The 17,657-nt window shown below is 42.7% G+C and overlaps 1 protein-coding gene across 1 annotated transcript in view; it reads right to left on the reverse strand.

Annotated features, from left to right (window-relative positions):
• The window catches only part of SOAT1 (sterol O-acyltransferase 1), a 190,181-nt gene extending 175,365 nt beyond the window's left edge, over positions 1 to 14,816 (reverse strand). Inside the window, exon 1 of the mRNA XM_078643762.1 lies at positions 14,419 to 14,816. The gene's annotated coding sequence lies outside the window, so the exon portion shown is untranslated. The remainder of the gene's footprint in view (positions 1 to 14,418) is intronic.
• Positions 14,817 to 17,657: the final 2,841 nt, after the last annotated feature.

Raw genomic sequence — 17,657 nt, forward strand, 5'->3', positions numbered from 1 at the left:
GCAAGACTAACATAACAGAGGCACAGTGTAAAGGTTGCAGACCACCCAAAAGTAACTCCACGCAATAACACTCAAAAGGAAAACTCTACACCAAAATTATGTGAAAATACGTGCTGTTTTATAAAAATAATATACTCTTTGGTTTCAAATTATACAGTGTGACACATCTTAGTTCTTCTCAGAAATAACAATTATACCTTTGATGTGGAGAAGTAAATACACTCTTCTTGCTGTGGGAAAATTACAGTTCAAAACATTTAGCTGTCATAAGTTCAGAAGTGCTCGCTGTTTGGAATTGAAATTATCTCATTAGGGTTACACTAAACAGTGTCACTTTGCATTAGTAATCAATAACATCGCTTTAACCTGCCAAATCACTGGCTTTACCTCTATCACAGTATTAAGAACTCTCTCCCCTTATCTCCACCTTAATACAGCGTTAGAATACACATTCAGAGTGGAATGCAGGAATTTTACCAATTTACTATCTTTACACAACAACTGCCATGAAGATCTGAAGGGAGTTTCCCCTTTAGCAAGTAACGTCAGTGCTCTTCTGACAGTAATTCAGGTTCCCCTCTGTCTTCTAGCGTAATGGCTACTCTTAGACCTGTTACAATGAGGTTGGGAATAGGAAACTACCTTCCCCCTTCACCTATTCTGACACAGCTTAAGCTAAAGTCGTCAGAGTATAGGGGCATCACGCTAGACGCTGGGATTCGGGATTTAATACGTTAACAGAGAGGACTCCGCTCTGTTCCTCCTCACCCCCACGGCTCCTTACTGTTTTTTTAGGTCTTTTGTCCTGCCCCCGTCCACAGGGGTCGGGGCTAACAGCCAGTCCTCAGCGCCGGAGTGGGGAGGAGCACTGACGGCGGCCCTTCGCCCTTCCTCTCACCGTCTGAAGCGGACGCTGGTCAAGCTGTCAGCAGATCGGCTGTGGCGCTAGGTTTCCGCTCCTCGGGGAATGCAGGACGCTCCTCTGCCCCAGCCCTGACCAGACCGGGTCCGCTGAGGTAACCGGAGACGCGTTGCTCCTGGAGAATTCCTCGCGTCTCTCGGATGCTGGGCTCTGCTGCGCAGATGCGGGGGAACCAGTGGCACAGACTACACCGCCCCCTTCCGCCGGGAGGTACACGCTTCTGCTCCTGCGCAGGGGATCAGCGTCTCTTCACCAATTCCGCCGCGCGGCTTGAACAGCAGGCTGCGCCACTCTTCCGCGGACTGCTCTCCTTCACGCCCCCTCGCGCCCTCCAGACAGAGACGCCTCGGCCTCACAAGCTGTCAAACCACACCGGGCACTGCTCTGCTGATCCGGGTAGGCTATAACTTCGGCAGGAAGGCGGGGAGCTAGTTAGTAACCCCCAGATGGAACAAAGGGGTGGAGGTGGGACACAGCCGTCTGGGGAAAGGTCCAAAGTCCCTGGTTACTTGACTGGACCAGATCGATTTCAGGCCAATGGTAGGGTTCGGTCAGCAGCACAAGGGGGAACGTCCTCTGAAAGATGCTGTCAGTTAATGAAACCAACTAGCCTCTCCTAGCGCGTCCTCCTCCGCACACTGCAGCCTCTCTCCTCTCACACTGGGCTACACAAAATGGCCTCCTGCCCCCTGCCCTTTTATAGCCTAGCCTCACAGAGTCCAGTAGGGTCCAGAAGGTTCTGGAAGTCCTAATGTTAGCCTATGGGGCTGACTATGGGGTGGCAGTTGGTGACAGTTAGGGCCCTCCATTTTGTGACAACATGAGGTTTCCTGACAACACAGGCCTCTGGGCCTGAGGTAAAAGATTACAAGGGGGGGAAAGCACACCTATCCCCCTGGTCAGCACCTAAAAAGTTAGTAGACAAAAAAAGATTACCAAGGGTATGAGGGGCAAGAAGGGGACAAAATAAATAAAAATTAGGAGGGACATTGCCAAAAAGCCAGACAGGTCTAACACTTACTATCTGACCTCTAGTGAGCATGTGGACAAGTAATAGGCATGCACACTAATATGCCTGTATTTTTAGTCTCCCTGCATGCCATTACTATGGAAAGGATATTCAAAGACAGGAGTTCGAAAAGTAAATAATCCAGCCAACTAATTTGCATTGTATTGTAGTGCAGCATTTATCTATCACTTACTACCCCTAAGTATTGCGCTTAAGCGCTTGCTTACATGAGTGGCATGCTACACCATGTAGGGTGTGGCGTTGCAAGCATGTTTTTGTTTTGATCCTATGTGGAAAGTGCTTTTATGTGGTGCGTGATGGCTACCGAGGCGCGGTTAGGGTGTTATGGGTCCCCGCACATAGCATGTTGGAGGTTTACGTTTAAGAGACAGAAAAGCAGTTTGATGGCTTTTAGTATGTTGTTAGCTTTGAATGGCTCTGCGGGTCCCCTCATGGTGTTTCATATGATATAACCTGCTTAGCTCGTTACTGCAATGGATTGTCCAATCTGCGATTTTGAGTATAGTTGTGGCCCTAGTTGGCCTGGATGGAGGCAGAGAGCTATGTAGGGATGGACATTTTTATTATCATCCCATATAGGAATGTCTATAGGAGATGTAAAGAAGCGGTCAGATTGTATAGATATTTGGTACCTGCAGTAAATGGACTATAATAATATAAAAAGCCCTCCAAAACTGTCCAGAAATGGGAGACAGATATCTTTAATTATTTCATGCCTGTTCACCTGGTGGCGTTTGTTTTTTTGGCTGCACAGTGCCGATGATGGACAACCCTCAGAGCATAAATGTACCATGTGAATTTAATAGGTATAATTTACATTTTGTTAATGAGCCGTGTGTATTCTGGTTTTATCATTATCGCGAGCCTTAACAGTTATAAATAGACGTGTGTATAACTATATAATACCACAGCGAACCCTGGTCAGCTCTTGTTGTTAACCTGCATAATGAAAGCAATTTGCTGGTTGCAGTTTGTAGGTTGTACCGGAGGACTGTGCACGATTGAGGATGTGACTGTTTGCTAGGTTCTGTTGCAAGGATGCAGTTATCTACAAATAGTCATGTTTTTTAATGTATTTGGAAGCATATGTGCACCTAGGTGCTTCTAAAGCTGGCTGGTAGTGAGTGCCAGAGTTTGGCAGTTTGTACTGAGAAAGCAGTGCATCCTACAGATTTCTTACAGTAAGGTGGTATGATAATAAATGGTGCACATAATAAGCCTGGAGCACAGTGTTTCCTTTGGAACATTTTGCTTGAATTAAACTTGTAGGCTTAGTGGCCCTTTTCCTTGGAAGGCTCTGGGGACAATGCAGAGTGTTTTGAACCCTGCCCATCTAGCTATAAAGTAGCCAGTGGAGAGATTGCAGGACTGGGGTCGGGTATGAGTGTTTCTATGACTACCCATGGCTTTTGATGAGAGTGAGAAAATAAAACTACTTCTTCAAACATATTTTTATTGGCATTTGGTTCAATATCCATCAGGATCTCTTCAAACGTATGTTTATTGGCATTTGGTTCAATATCCATCAGGATTTATAACACTCAACAGTAACTGATATATCAAAATAAAAACTACCTCTTGGAGCCATAAACAATGCGGTACATCAATAGTTAGGACACTGGTTCCTCGAAAGGCATACCATAGAACCAATGGCCAGTATGCTAAAGAGGGCAGCCAAGTAAGGAGTGCCCAAATCTCAATAAATGGTTTTTAAAATGTGCCCCATTTATTACAATAAAAAAAACACAACAATTCTTGGGGTATAGGCTAAGATCTCACAGAACATATAAATAAGAAAGGGAAAAAAGTGTGAGGTATTATCCTTATTGTGGTGTGCATCTGTGCAGCCCGAGTGACTTACTGGATACAAGTCACTGTGGTTCAAGATTCACATGCCAGAAGCCTGGAAAAATTATCTGAACAAGCGAAGGTAAAGGGAAGGTAAAAGGATCCGACGCCTACTGCAGAGAACACCAACTTTGCACAGGCATACTAAGGAATGATGGCAATTCACATCATTACATGCATGCAAAAAGCAATTCAGCTGTGAGGACAGAACCCGAAGATACAACCGGTATCTGAATATGGTACAGGGCAGGAACAGCTCATATGAACAAGATAAAGACATGTTGCACAGATCAAGTGCATAAATGAGCGAGAACCCATTATTGATCAGAAATATTGAAAGAAGGATAGTGGTGAGCACCCAGCATGAGATCATCACACAGACAATCGCACCACTGTGAGTGTGCATGCAAGTGGATAGGCAGACACTGGGAATAATACTGGAACATGGACAGAGAGGGAGAGGGAAACGGGCCAGGTAAGGGAAACAGTAAAGATGAACCCAAGTGCTAATGCAAGTTACCAGGTGACAGAAAAGCTGTAATCCCCAAGCTCTGTCAACGATTGGTAATATAAGACAGACCGTAGGTGACAGAGAAAGTAGAGCGCTCCAAGGACTGCTATGTCCTAAAGTTGTGTGCCACAGGGGAAGTGTGTAACAAAGGAGAAAATTAGCTAGGGCTACGAAATGCCTGATCTTTTAAAGTCCCCATACTGAAAAGAACAGTTACTCTGCAGTGCCCCGATCCTGTGCAGCCACTTTGACAGATGCACTACTAGGACTGTCTCCATGCACCCTATCACTGGAGGTCCCCTTAACAGCAGGGGACCTATGGATTCACCCATACTGGTCTTTGTCCCTTGGGGGAACCAATGCCCCCCCCCCTCTATCTCCCACTCAGTTTCAGCCTTTTGAGGAACATTTCAAAAGTATAACATAACACAGCGACCGTTTTGAAATCTTACTAATTCAACTAACTAATTGCCAGACCGAATGATGAACCTTTGAATGACTGTGGTTCGAAACTCAGTCAGCAAAAACATTTGACCTAATATTAATTAATTGCACAATGCTGGCTTAAATATATAATGGATGTCTGAAGTTACCCTTTCAGTTATGGGTTTATAATTCAAATTATTGCATTGCCTCCAACAGTGTGTGAACCACCCTGGAGCACTAAATTGTTAATGTATGTCATCAATCTTACCCATACAGTCATTGATAAATAGATATTGATCAATCAACCAGGGTAACATCAATCTGAAACTCATTATGTGAAAGAAAGAAGGAGCAACAAACTAAGGACGAGGAATAACTAAGCGCGGACAATGGAGAGCATGAGCAGCAAAATGTGCCCATGGCTCTGCAACATTCAAATGCCAGCAAAAGCAAGCAAAGAAGGCTAATCTCACAAAACGGAAGAAATGACCAATCTCTGGATATACTGTAAAGATGAAACAGCCTCAGATATGTTCTAGTCATTGATGGGTCCTGCAAGCGAGCACAAGCAAGACCAGCCAATCCAATTCTATGTTGCTAGATAGGCAGTTTCAGAGCAATGCACCCTTACTTATAGGATGTTTAATCACGGGTTTCCCTAGGGTTCTGCTCGATAACTGTAATGTCTCACGAGCCGCTTACATTCAGAACATCTAGGCTTTCTATCAGAAAATTGAATACCTCCAACTCCAATGCTCCTGGTTAATACCCCTCTTCCAATCTAAATGACTTCTTTTGCAAACATTGTAGGCTACCCGTTTATATCTTAAAAGACCTTGCAGCTAAATTAGCCTGCAAATTGCTCTGTTATGTTTTGAAGTGTAAAATGAAGTATTTTACTAGGTTTGACCCATACGTGTGAGACTTGTATTGAGAGGCCTACCTGAAAAGTACACCTTCAGTCTATAAATGGAGTACACGTCAAACATTCCATGGCATATCACAAACAGAGAGAGGGTCTTTGAGCAGCTGTGTAAAAATTCTGTTCATGGACTACGAACCACAGCCCTCTCCTTTAAAAATGTTGAGCTTGCACGTACCAACATTAGACATGACTTTGAAACAATCAACAGGTGTGGCAAAGTTGTAATTTAAACCTGTTTGGCAAGGGTAATGAGGCTTTGACAGTTCCCTTAATAATAGTGCAATAAAAGGTGACTTTGTTTCATGCAGATGCACAAATGTAATGATATATATTTGCAGTTTTTATATAGCACAAACTCGAACCAAAGGTACTGGAGCGCTTTACATGAGTAACAACTGCATTACACAAGGGTGCATTTTTTGTTTGTTTAGGTATTAAATGATGTGCCTAGAATCACAGGATGTTAAGCGACGCCAAGGCTCCAACCTGGTTACCCAGTTCAAAAGTAGGCAGCTCTGGTCATTACACCACAATCTCTCCCCAACCTTAGTTGCAAAAAAAAAAAAAAATAGCGGTTGATGTTTCATCCTGCACATCGAATTGGAAGAAACGCCTTGTGGAAGAATCTTCCTAAAAGGCTCCCAAAATACCACAGTGCAATTTTCTATTGCAGGCAGTCGTGGTTAGAGAGCGGCTTCTTGAGTAAATGTTCTACTCGAGTGCTAGCAAAATTAAATCGAATGGCTGTGTGATCTTGCACAGTGCACGCGCCGCTTGTGCTGACTTTTCTGCGCTACTGGGGCGAAATTGCAGTTCAACATACATATTTTCCACCCGTTGGCGGAACTCTGCTGAATCTTGCAAGATTTACATGCAACTCCACTAAATTCCACAGAGTGAAACTACACAAACTCTGCCCACCCTTAGTAAACATCTGGCAGAGACCAATCACAATCAAACTAAAGTTCACATACAACCGAGGGCCAAGCCATTACCAACAAATTAGAGAGACCAGGACTGTATTCCAACACAAATTATGTCAATCATTTGTTGCTATTTTGTTCTCCTGGTTGTCAGTGATCCATGGCATTTGGAGGCACAGTCTAAACATTAAAATACAACTTATACAGGTCAGCAATGTCAAGTGAGATTTTATCAGGTCGAGCTATTTTTAGTATTTACTGGTCACTGCTGCGAGTTAACTTAAACTGGAAGGAACAGGTGTTCTTTTCATTCGGAAAGTGAATGAAAAATAAAGATGCCTTTAAATCTTGTTTTTGTCTCGACACATTTGTTGTCTGGTCAAGGACACAGGTCAAATGTCAGTTTGTCTTTTTACTAATTGTTGCTTATCTGATCCTGGAAATGGTGTTTAATTTTCTTCATCTTATTATAGTTAGTGCTTTTTGTCAAGTGAGTTATCTGACAATAATTGTGAAACAAAAGGCTGAAAAATGTCAGGTTTTTTTCCTAACACAACATTTAAACAGCTGGTAAATTAATAGCACAAGTATTTCAAACTATATCAGGAATCATGAACTAACTTTTTTTTCTAATTCAGAAGTGTAATGCAAACAAAGACTTACATAGGAGCAAAACAAATTAGAACACTACTTGGTGGTGTGCAAATTAACCGCATAGTCAGTGCGGGGGCAGGAATGTTTTTTAACTCATGTTTAAAAACTTTCACTTTTAATAAATGCATAACTAAAGCATAAAGTAGCAGCACACCGTAATTTGCAGTCAGCAGATTTTATGTTGAAATGCCCACAGAATTTCCCACTGACATGTGGCTTTAAAACAATATAGTGTACAACGTCTGCAAATCGAGTGTCTGCAAATAATTGTCATTTGCACACCACCAAGTAGTGTTCTGATTTGTTTTGCTACTATGTAAGTCTTTGTTTGCATTACACTTCTGAATTAGAAAAAAAAAAGTTATATTTGATTTATGGGTCAAGAGCATTATAATTAGTGCTCCCTGTTTTAAGGTATTTTGTTTGGAATTTTCATATATATATATATATATATACATACATACATACATACATACATACATACATACATATATACATATTTCTTTTTTTGGCCATTTTATCGGTATTTATCCATATTTATTTTGCGTATAAATGTAGTCGTAAAACTATACATTTCCATATTTATTTAAATGACAGACGCACACTCATACTTTGAGGTCTGTCATGTTTTAGCTATTTAAATTGCCAAATATTACATAAAAGTACATCCACTGGCAAATATTAGCATTATACCACAAATGTATGTTGACAAATGCAGTTATTTAAAGAAATGTGATCCTGTTTTTTTAATTTACCATGCTGTTTATTTGCTCAGCTGTTGGGCTATAATTCATGAAAGACAGCACAAAGAGTCAATAAACACATGATCTGTATTCATCCACTTTTAAAAATAAATGCAGACAGAAAAACACATTGTTTTCGGTCTGTATTTATCTGTAAAAATCCATAAAAATGGAAAACCAGGAGCCTTAATTATAATTAGATCAAGTAGATTATTTGTCACTAGACCTGCAGGTCCAGTAAAATTTTTAGAGGCCTGTTATAAAGTAAGCATTAGTAGAAACTGTGGCGGTGTAAAATATCATTGATAAAGGCAGGAGCCCCTCAAGAATGTTAAGACAGGTGCTTTTATAGTGCTTATGTCACCAGAAGGATGCTTTCAATTAATGTAGGATAACGCATTCGTAGAGAGAATAACTAGTGCATACTCAAGATGTTTGCTAAGCAAGTTAAGTACTCTCTGACAATATCTGGCGTAAACCCAAGGTAACAAGAACTAATCCAGGCAAGACTATTTCTGCTTTCCATCCTTCACAGGGCAATACATTGCGTACCCTTAAATTGGGTAAAGATAACCAGGAGGGGTTTGAGGCGTTACAACCCCCCATACCCAATAGTTGGCTACAGGCGCTTTAAGTCGTGCATGGTGAGGTGTTTTGTCAGATTTAACTTGGAATTTTTACATACACATGTAGAAAAAAAACACTTGTCTCCGATTTAAAGGTGTTAAAAATTGTGTTTTTTTTACAAAAAAATTACGTTTTAAGTACCCCTCAAAAAATCAGTGCTCCTCTCCATTCCTACTGCGAAATATGAAGCTCACATACTCCCAATCTTACTGACCAACAGGCCCGGTTCTACCAGGTGGACCGGGTGGGCCAGGCCCACACAAACATGAGTCTTGGACCTGGCACAGGCGACATAAGGGCCAGTAGTAAATGGCATCTTTCAGTTAAATCATTCCTCCGAACGTTTTTTTTTCTTCTTCCTGTTCTGGGAGTTGCATGATTGGGCCTGGACTCTCTCTCACAGGCACCCCCAATCACGCACCTCCTTTTAAAAAGGTGGGCTGTGTCCTGCCCACTCGTTCAGGTAAGATAGGGGTATGGCAAAGGGAACAAATCCTCTCCTTGGCACCGGGCAATAAGTACTGAGCAGGTGAGAGAATGTCTGGCTATTTGTACTTCTTTTTAAGCTCATCAGGGAAGGCCCAGCAAAACACATACTTACTATATGCTTTATTTAAACAGTTTTTATTATTAAGAAAGGCCAGCTCTGCCACAGATTTCAGACAATATAAATGTCCAGATAACTGGTGATTAATGATCCTGCCAATCTTTTGTCTGTTAGTAGTTTAGAAATGCAGATAAACTGTATTTTATGTGGAGAAACAAAAATGGAAGGTGCACTCAAATGAAGTCAATAGAGAAAGTAATTTGTAAATGTCTTCTTCTTTATTCAAAAGAATTCATGAAGCAAAGGCACAGCCAACGCGTTTCGTGATTATAGAATTCTTGCTGAAGACGGCACGGTCCTTCCGTATTTATTGTCTCCAAACTTGGGGCTACAAATAGGTAAGATGTTGGCCGCAGGGTCACCTCTTTCGAAATCTATAGAGATATAAGTTAAGTTTTAATTTTCGTTTTCTAATACCGGAGAAATAATGTAGTGGTATTTGATGGTGTGGCCTCCCTTTTATCTAAATTTTAACATGACGGGGGCTATACCATAGGATGCAATAATATTATTGGTGACGAATTTAGGACATTATAATTTGGTGTTATCTTTAACCATTACTTGTTGGTTCATGTTTAAATTTCCCTTTTAGCACTTGCTACATAATCGATTCTACTGCACCGACTGGGACTATTCGAGCTCATCTCTACTAGATTTCCTACTACATTTCCCTAGCTAAGGTATACCGTGAACTATGGTGTTTAGGAACCTTTACAGCAGTTTAGACATCTCAAACTTGATACATTGTACAAATCAGATCTGGTGTTATCTCTAACCATTACTTGTTGGTTCATGTTTAAATTTCTCTTTTAGCACTTGCAACATTATCGATTCTACTGCACCGACTGGGACTATTCGAGCTCATCTCTACTAGGGCTGACATTTCCCTAGCTAAGGTATACCGTGAACAATGGTGTTTAGGAACCTTTATAGCAGTTTAGACATCCTAAACGTGATACAATGTACAAATTAGCTCTCAATAGCCCCCCCCCATCTATAAACCTAGGCCCTCTGACTATCAACGTGGTTTGATTGATATAACGTTGATATCCCTATCTTATATGAGGGTACCTCGTTTTGCAACTTGGTATGTTATCATACCTTAATCTAACAGCAACTATACCCCTAACTTATTTGAGTGTACATCATTTACAACAAGGTATGCTATGCTATTTTTTACCTAACATGCAACTATACCCTCACGTATTTTTCGTTTCTCCCAAGGAGACCACTCTTGGTCTAGCAAGTTCGCTGCCAATCCTGGTGCGCATATTTTGTTGATTTACGAGTGCCGCCCCTTGAGAATACTAGCTTGGTAAGCATATATGGTATATGTTTACTTATATCTGCCTTTCCCTTCTGCCTTACTGTTTGGAGTTCTTTCTCGCATGTCTGTTCAGAATTTGGTAATCTTTTAAAAGTCTTCTAATTGGTTTTAAATTTAAATATTTTATAAATTTCCTTCTGTGTTTTCAACACTGTTTGAGGTGCTTTTTTTCTAGAAACATGTCTTTATCTGAACTCATCCTTCATCCCCCTCCAGGGATAGTGGATAGGATTATATAAATATAGGCATTTGTCATGCTTCTCATTTTGTAAACATTTTTGGGGGGGATTAGTCTTCTTGGGCCACAAGTGACTAAAATCATATTGTGTATCTATGGTGTGTTACAGTCATTTTAAGTTTGGTGATGTGTAATTTTGTATTGTATTTTGTGCAACATGTTGTTTTTGGGTTGGTCACATTTAGTTTAGGGTTGTGATTATTTTGTCTATATGTGCAGTGTTCAATATATATATATATATATATATATATATATATATATATATATATATATATATATATATATATATTTGTAATTTTTACAGTCCTGACGAAGTTCCCAAAGGCAAAAAATGGGAACGAAACGCGTTGGCTGTGCCTTTGCTTCATGAATACTTTTGAATAAAGAAGAAGACATTTACAAATTACTTTCTCTAATGACTTCATTTGAGTGGACCTTCCATTTTTGTTTCTTTGCATTGTGGTAAATTGTACACCCTAAGGCAGCGGATGTTGGAAGCGATTGCACCACCTAACTTCGAGAACATTGAGAGCTGTTGTGCTTGACCTTGTCTGCTGCTTTTGGTTATATTGTATTTTATGTGGGTAGCTCAGTGAGTTACTGCCTTTGTCACAGAGATTCTTGTGTTACTTGCAGTTCCAAAGTCACAGTTCCGAAGTTACAATCCAATCATAGGACAGTGACTTATGAACTATCAAACAGCTGCATGAAAACCTGAAAGATATAGTTAGAACTGAGCTTTTTTGTATTGTAATATAGCTAGAACTTCCCCAGTCTTTAATTATTCTGTCACTAAAAAGAGTTTGTATGGGCAGATATACATTTTTATCAGTAAAGCCAACCCCTAACCACTGGCATATGCTTTAAATCCTGAGTTTGTGCTTCACAGACCAACCCCTCTTAGAATATACTGCCCACCAGTATACATGACTTGGGATTCCTACACCTTGTAATCCTCATTGGCTTATGTGACATTCCCTGTAGACCGATTTACATACTTGCATGATTGATTGTCTCTGTATAATGTGTGTGTGATGTAAAGTACTGAGACACCCTACACTGATATGAATAGCTCTATACAACAAATGAAATGCATATGACAGAGTGGCTACTGAGAGATGAGGGGCGCTGGTGAAGGGTGATAGTGAGGGATTCTGAGGATGAGGTCATGGGGGAGGGGCTGTGGACAGATGAGAGGCACTGGAGGAGGGCGGTAGTGAGGGAGTTCGAGAAGGAGGTCAATAATGGGGGGCTACGGAGAGATATGGGGCGCTGGTGGTGGGTGGCAGTGAGTGAATCCGAGGAGGAGGTCAATAGGAGGGGGGCTATGGAGAAATGAGGGGCGCTGGTGCCAGTGCGGGAATAAGAGGAGGAGGTCAATAGGGAGTGGCTACAGAGAGATGAGGGGCGCTGGTGGAGGGTGGCAGTGAGGGAATCAGAGGAGGAAGTCAATGGGGGGGCTACAGAGAGATGAGGGGCGCTGGGGGAATTTGAGGACCAGGTCATTAGGGGGGGCTACAGAGAGATGAGGGGCGCTGGGGGAGGGTGGCAGTGAGGGAATCCGAGGAGGCGGTCATGAGGGACAGCCTGAGAAGTGTCACTTGCCTGATACTCCCACCTCAGAAACCTCCTCTTCTCATCAAAGGGACATTACATGAAAAAAAAACACTATTTGCAAGTGATAACATTTAAGAAAGATTTGGAAAGAAAATAATGCGTTTTACTGGGCCCTTGTAAGACTAAGGAGAAATAAACGAGGGCCCTGAAGCAGGCTTGGCTAGACATATAAGTGACAAATTGGGCCCGCCCAAATACAAATTCCTGGAGCCTGGCCTGCTGACCAAGCTACGCCCCTGATGATAATGGCTGATGTTTAGAGTGCCTAAAAACTGCAAGCAGTGGTATGAAGATCTATATTTAAGTCACTTCATAGCCCTGTGATTAATTAAAGAGATAAGTTGTGGATGCACAAATGGGATACTAAGAACATGCACCCAAAGATCCCAATTTTCTAGGATTAACTAACACAAAACGACCCAAACCACTCACAAAAAAGGTCAAACGAACACAGAGCGTCTTATGTTCAATGAAAGTCACAGATCTATCCAGCTCACATAACCACACCGGGCTTACCCACCCACAAAACAACTTAAATGAGCTGCCTAGGTCACAGGACCACACCAACACAGAACCAGTGACATGTACGCCTCATATGACCACACTAGTTTTCAACTCGGTTATACAGTGTATTGCTGCACATCGTTGCCGAGTTTAAGAAAAAAAACTGCTCACATTTTCACGCCAGATGAGTGTATGTCAGGTGATCACACAAAAGCTTAACCACCCGTCTAAAGGTCGCACTACAGTGCTGAACGAGATGCACAGAACTTGCATGAGCATACCAACCGTTAGCTACAGGCAAGTCTATTCACATAACCATACCAACGCTGAGCCAAACACATGTACAATTCATAATACAATACTGACCCACACATCAGAATTCACACACCAAGCCAAGACTTAGGCACATACATATACTGGTCGCAGAACTACATCAACGAGGAACCACGTAGATGCGCAGCTTACACGACAATGCAACTTCTCAACTAGAGCTCATAACACCGCATTTTTTATTGATAAGCCACAAACTTGTACAGCTCAAATGATCAGACCATTTCTGAGTTAGAAAAGTACAATTCACAGAAACCTGCGAATGTTCAGTCAGACCTATACCTCATAGGACTACACCAACGAGGAGCCACAGATTTCTATAGCTCATCCTCTAGCCTTCCAAAGCTGAAATACTAACACCGAGCAACGCACATACACCATTCACATAAAAACACAGATTAAAAAAATGCAGCAGATACAATCACTCCAACAAACTAGGCAAAATTCTGAACATGCTGTACTTGCTTTGAATGATACGTCTACAAGAGAGGAAGTATTGCTCAATCGTGAGAATGTGCCTTATTACTCACAGAAAATGAAGTCAGATAGATGTAGCAATCGCACACAATTCCGATCAACTAAACAGCAAAAACCCACACATGTAGGTTGCCTTCACTCACATTCTGCTACACACACGTGCTCATGCATTTCTCGACACCAGATGCACTGAGCAGTCACTCAACCATAGGTATAATTACTATCACCAGCAGGTCTGTCGTACAATCAGCTATACACATGCCATGGACTTTCATACACACATAAACAGCTCAGTCACACTGGGACACGTTACAAAAACACTAACGTTAATATTAGCCGCCCACCATAATACAGACATATATTCCTGGTCCGTGACTAGCTGTATACAATAACCTCACCTAATCAAAGAGTTCTGATACCCTCAATTACAAACACCTCCATGTTTAAAAGACAAGCCATTAATAGAATCATCGTTCTACACACCGAGATTCGCCAACACAGCGAGAGCTTGCTCCCACGCTGCTCTGGTATTTGTAAACATAGCCGAGTAAAACATTCAAGCATACAATCATTTCGCACACGGGTATCGTCTGTTACAGACACAGCTATAAATAAAATGCCTGCTTTGCACTCCACCACACACTAACGGTATGTTTCACATTATGGCAGATACAAAACGTTCTAATAAAAATAACACAAAGGAACGGACCTGCTCCCGCTTGCGGCTCTGTTCTTGTGCTCAGGATGGTAAAAGCCTCCAGCCACACTGTTTCACTCCTTCCACCTCTGTGACACTCACACACTGCCAGGCAGGATCCGGGCGTGCTCCACATCAGAAGCAGGGGGCGTTCTATTCGTCTCTATGACCGCCGGGGGCGGAGCACAACCAGGAATTACCACGTGCAACCCTTCCTGTGGAGGGGGTTCATGCAGGTGAAGGGTAGATCCGTTGCCTGGTTACGCTCGGCACTGGACCCTAGAATCATGAGATGGTTTGGAGAAAGTCTAACTCACACACACGAACGTTATAATCGCTACTAGAAATCGGTATTCCAGGCGTGCGCTAGTAGTGTAGCACGCTGGAGGCGGCCATCTTGAAGATGTCCCTTTGGACAACTTGGAAGAGGTTACGGAGCGGACGCGGCCATACTGAAGTGGCACAACACCTCTTGGTCATCCGGCAGTACGGCCACTTGATGAACAATACTTCCGCAACATATTAGCTAGTTAATGGTACTCACGTTAGTACTGCGAGGCTCTGCCACCATGTACAAAATCAGGTATCCGCCGAGAAAAGGAAAAAAAGGAGGAGGTGGTAACAACTAACAGCACTGGTGACCCCGCTGTTTAAAAGCTAACAACCATTTGCAAACTGTGTAATTATTTTTTGTTTCTGGCGCACAGTTGATGTCGGTCTGTCAAAGTACTAGTAATCTAACAGCAACACCAGCTAAGTATCAATAAAAACAGCACATAAAATAACTTTCACAATTTTAACGTGATAACTTGCCTCGGCTAAGGGGTTAATAATGTAGCTGTCAGGTATGTTAATATGAGCACAGCCTTATGATGTATTACTGCTCTATTTGGATAGGAAAAAACAACAAAGGGCTGCTTCAAACAAGAAAAAATAACCGATTAAAGCAACCCTTTCAGCTGGGGAAAACAAAAAGTGCATCTTTTATTCACTAACATGTAATCTTCAGTAAAATAAAAATCCACAGTGGTCGCCTACAGCTGAGCACTTCGTGTTCCATGGCTATTTGGGTTAAGAGCCATTTATTTCAGCAACAGACTGATTCTCGTCTCTTGCATGAAATGCCCTTCCCCTTAACAATCACTGCATAAGGATGTCTCACAGGGCAGAAGAAAAAAAACTGTCTCCGGACTATTAGGGCTGTATTATAATAATTATGTTTGGTTGTGGTCAATTGAAACCTTTCCTGCATAACTGAACAATACCTGTAAAGTTTAACTACTTGCCATGCTCAAAGTCACGTCGTTATGATCAAAGTCATGTCGTGGCACATGCAGTCTCACTTTGGTTACTGCCTGCGGCTGCCAGGCAGCCTCGCCTGTGCTCATGCCAGCCCGGGGATTCTGAGCTACTAACACAGTTAGCTCTCCTCTTCAATACGACCGGGCGGCAGCTACTGACTCAGGCGGAACTGCCTGATCTTGCGCTGCTGAAAAGGAAATGATTCATGAAAAAATGTAAATTCACACGCACAATGCTGCAAGTACAGTCACTTACTTCAAATTGCGGCAGGCTCAGGCCGTGAGCCACGGGAATTCAGGTTTGCCTCCCGCCACCTGAGAGTCTATTGAAGTCCCCGCTGCCCACTCCGTGGCCCCTCAAACCGGGGTCAGAGAGTGTCTGCTTGATTTTAAACGTACTGCAGCTGAGCCACATATCTCCTGCAGTGAACACTGCAGGCAGCACTGCATTCAGATTTACACAGAACCAGCCAGCCTCCTCCAGTCCAACTAACTGCGAAGTCAAGAGAGCAATACAGAATGTCGTCACATAAGGAGACGCAAGCCAGAGGGAGCAGCGCGCGCACCCCACGCCACACAGGCAGCGCGGTGCCCAGATTTACGCAAAACAGCCCAGCCTCCAACAGACCCCGAAGTCAAGTGAGAAACCCAGTGTCAGGACGTCATCACGTAACGAGCTGCAAACCACTGATGGCACACAGGTGTCAGAGGCGCCGGTGCGCGCCCAAAACCCTGCCCTAGGCGAGTTTCAGAATAGCATTAAAAATGCGTGACAAACACCACACTGAAATGCGTAAGAGTCACGCCTGATGCGTGATACTTGACAGGACTGCTGCGCCTAAATCCCCGCCTCTCTCGTCCCGTTTGCGAGCACGACTAGGGTGACCAAAGCCATGGACAGGAGTATGACTACATGTTGGCGTCAACCAAGGAGACAGATGAATGACCCCCCCCAAAGACAGTTCTAACCGAAGTACGACTACAGCTGCAGAGCCGGCAAGTTATCCTGGTCTGTGCGTGCCTGTTCAAGTTTATTTTTTTGTATTCTGGGGCATGCAGCCATGATTTTATAATGGTCTAAATTAGGCTTCACATCCCAGAATGCAAACTAAAAACCTACCCTAGACGGGACAGTCACCCATGGGTCCGGCAAACTTGAGAATTCTGTAATTGCATCAGACAAGAACATCACAGACTTAGAAGCCTTATTACAGGCAAACACGGAAGATGTTTCGTGGGTTGAGTACTTTAATTTCAGCGAGTTTCTTATTCCCAGCACAAAGCAGAGCTGTACAAATGTTTGGGTCCAAGGTTGAGTACCCAGTATAGTCTAGAATTGTACTTAGGATTCTGTGACTTACAGTCCTGTTTTTATACATGACTAGCAGCCCGTCCCGAAGTTGTCCAGGTATGAATTGCTGCCGGCCAGTAGTATATTGTTTTGTAGGATTTCGTTTTGATAGCATTTCTTATCTGTGACAGGCCTGTGAAACGCTCCGATTCACAGTGCACTGCTGATGCACTTAAGAGTGCGCGTTCAGTAGTGTGTGAACTCGAGTTTCCCTACTTTATTTTTCCTTGCAATATTATATAGAGCAAACTCGACAACATGGCATGAGCACAATTTACATTACAGAAGAACACATTCATTTGTGGTAGGCACGGGGAGACAAGCGATTTGCCTGGAATCACAGGATGTTGAGCTGATGCCGAGATTCGAACGTAGCTCCCCAGCTCTAAAGTTCGCAATTCTAGAACTTGTGGCGGGAGGTGTGTCTAAAAGTGTATGTCGGTGCTGGCCATCAATGAGAGACCTGTGCATTTTTCATATGGGTGGTGAAAAAATATGAGTATGTTGCTGGAGATGTGGGCCGCCGTGCCACCAATGTACTTACCGGGGGAGGGTAAACACCCATTATTCCGCAACTTTCTTTCCGCATACCATCACTC

This window comes from Lissotriton helveticus, chromosome 1_1 (genome assembly GCF_964261635.1).
Source record: "Lissotriton helveticus chromosome 1_1, aLisHel1.1, whole genome shotgun sequence".
Classification (NCBI taxonomy): domain Eukaryota; kingdom Metazoa; phylum Chordata; class Amphibia; order Caudata; family Salamandridae; genus Lissotriton; species Lissotriton helveticus.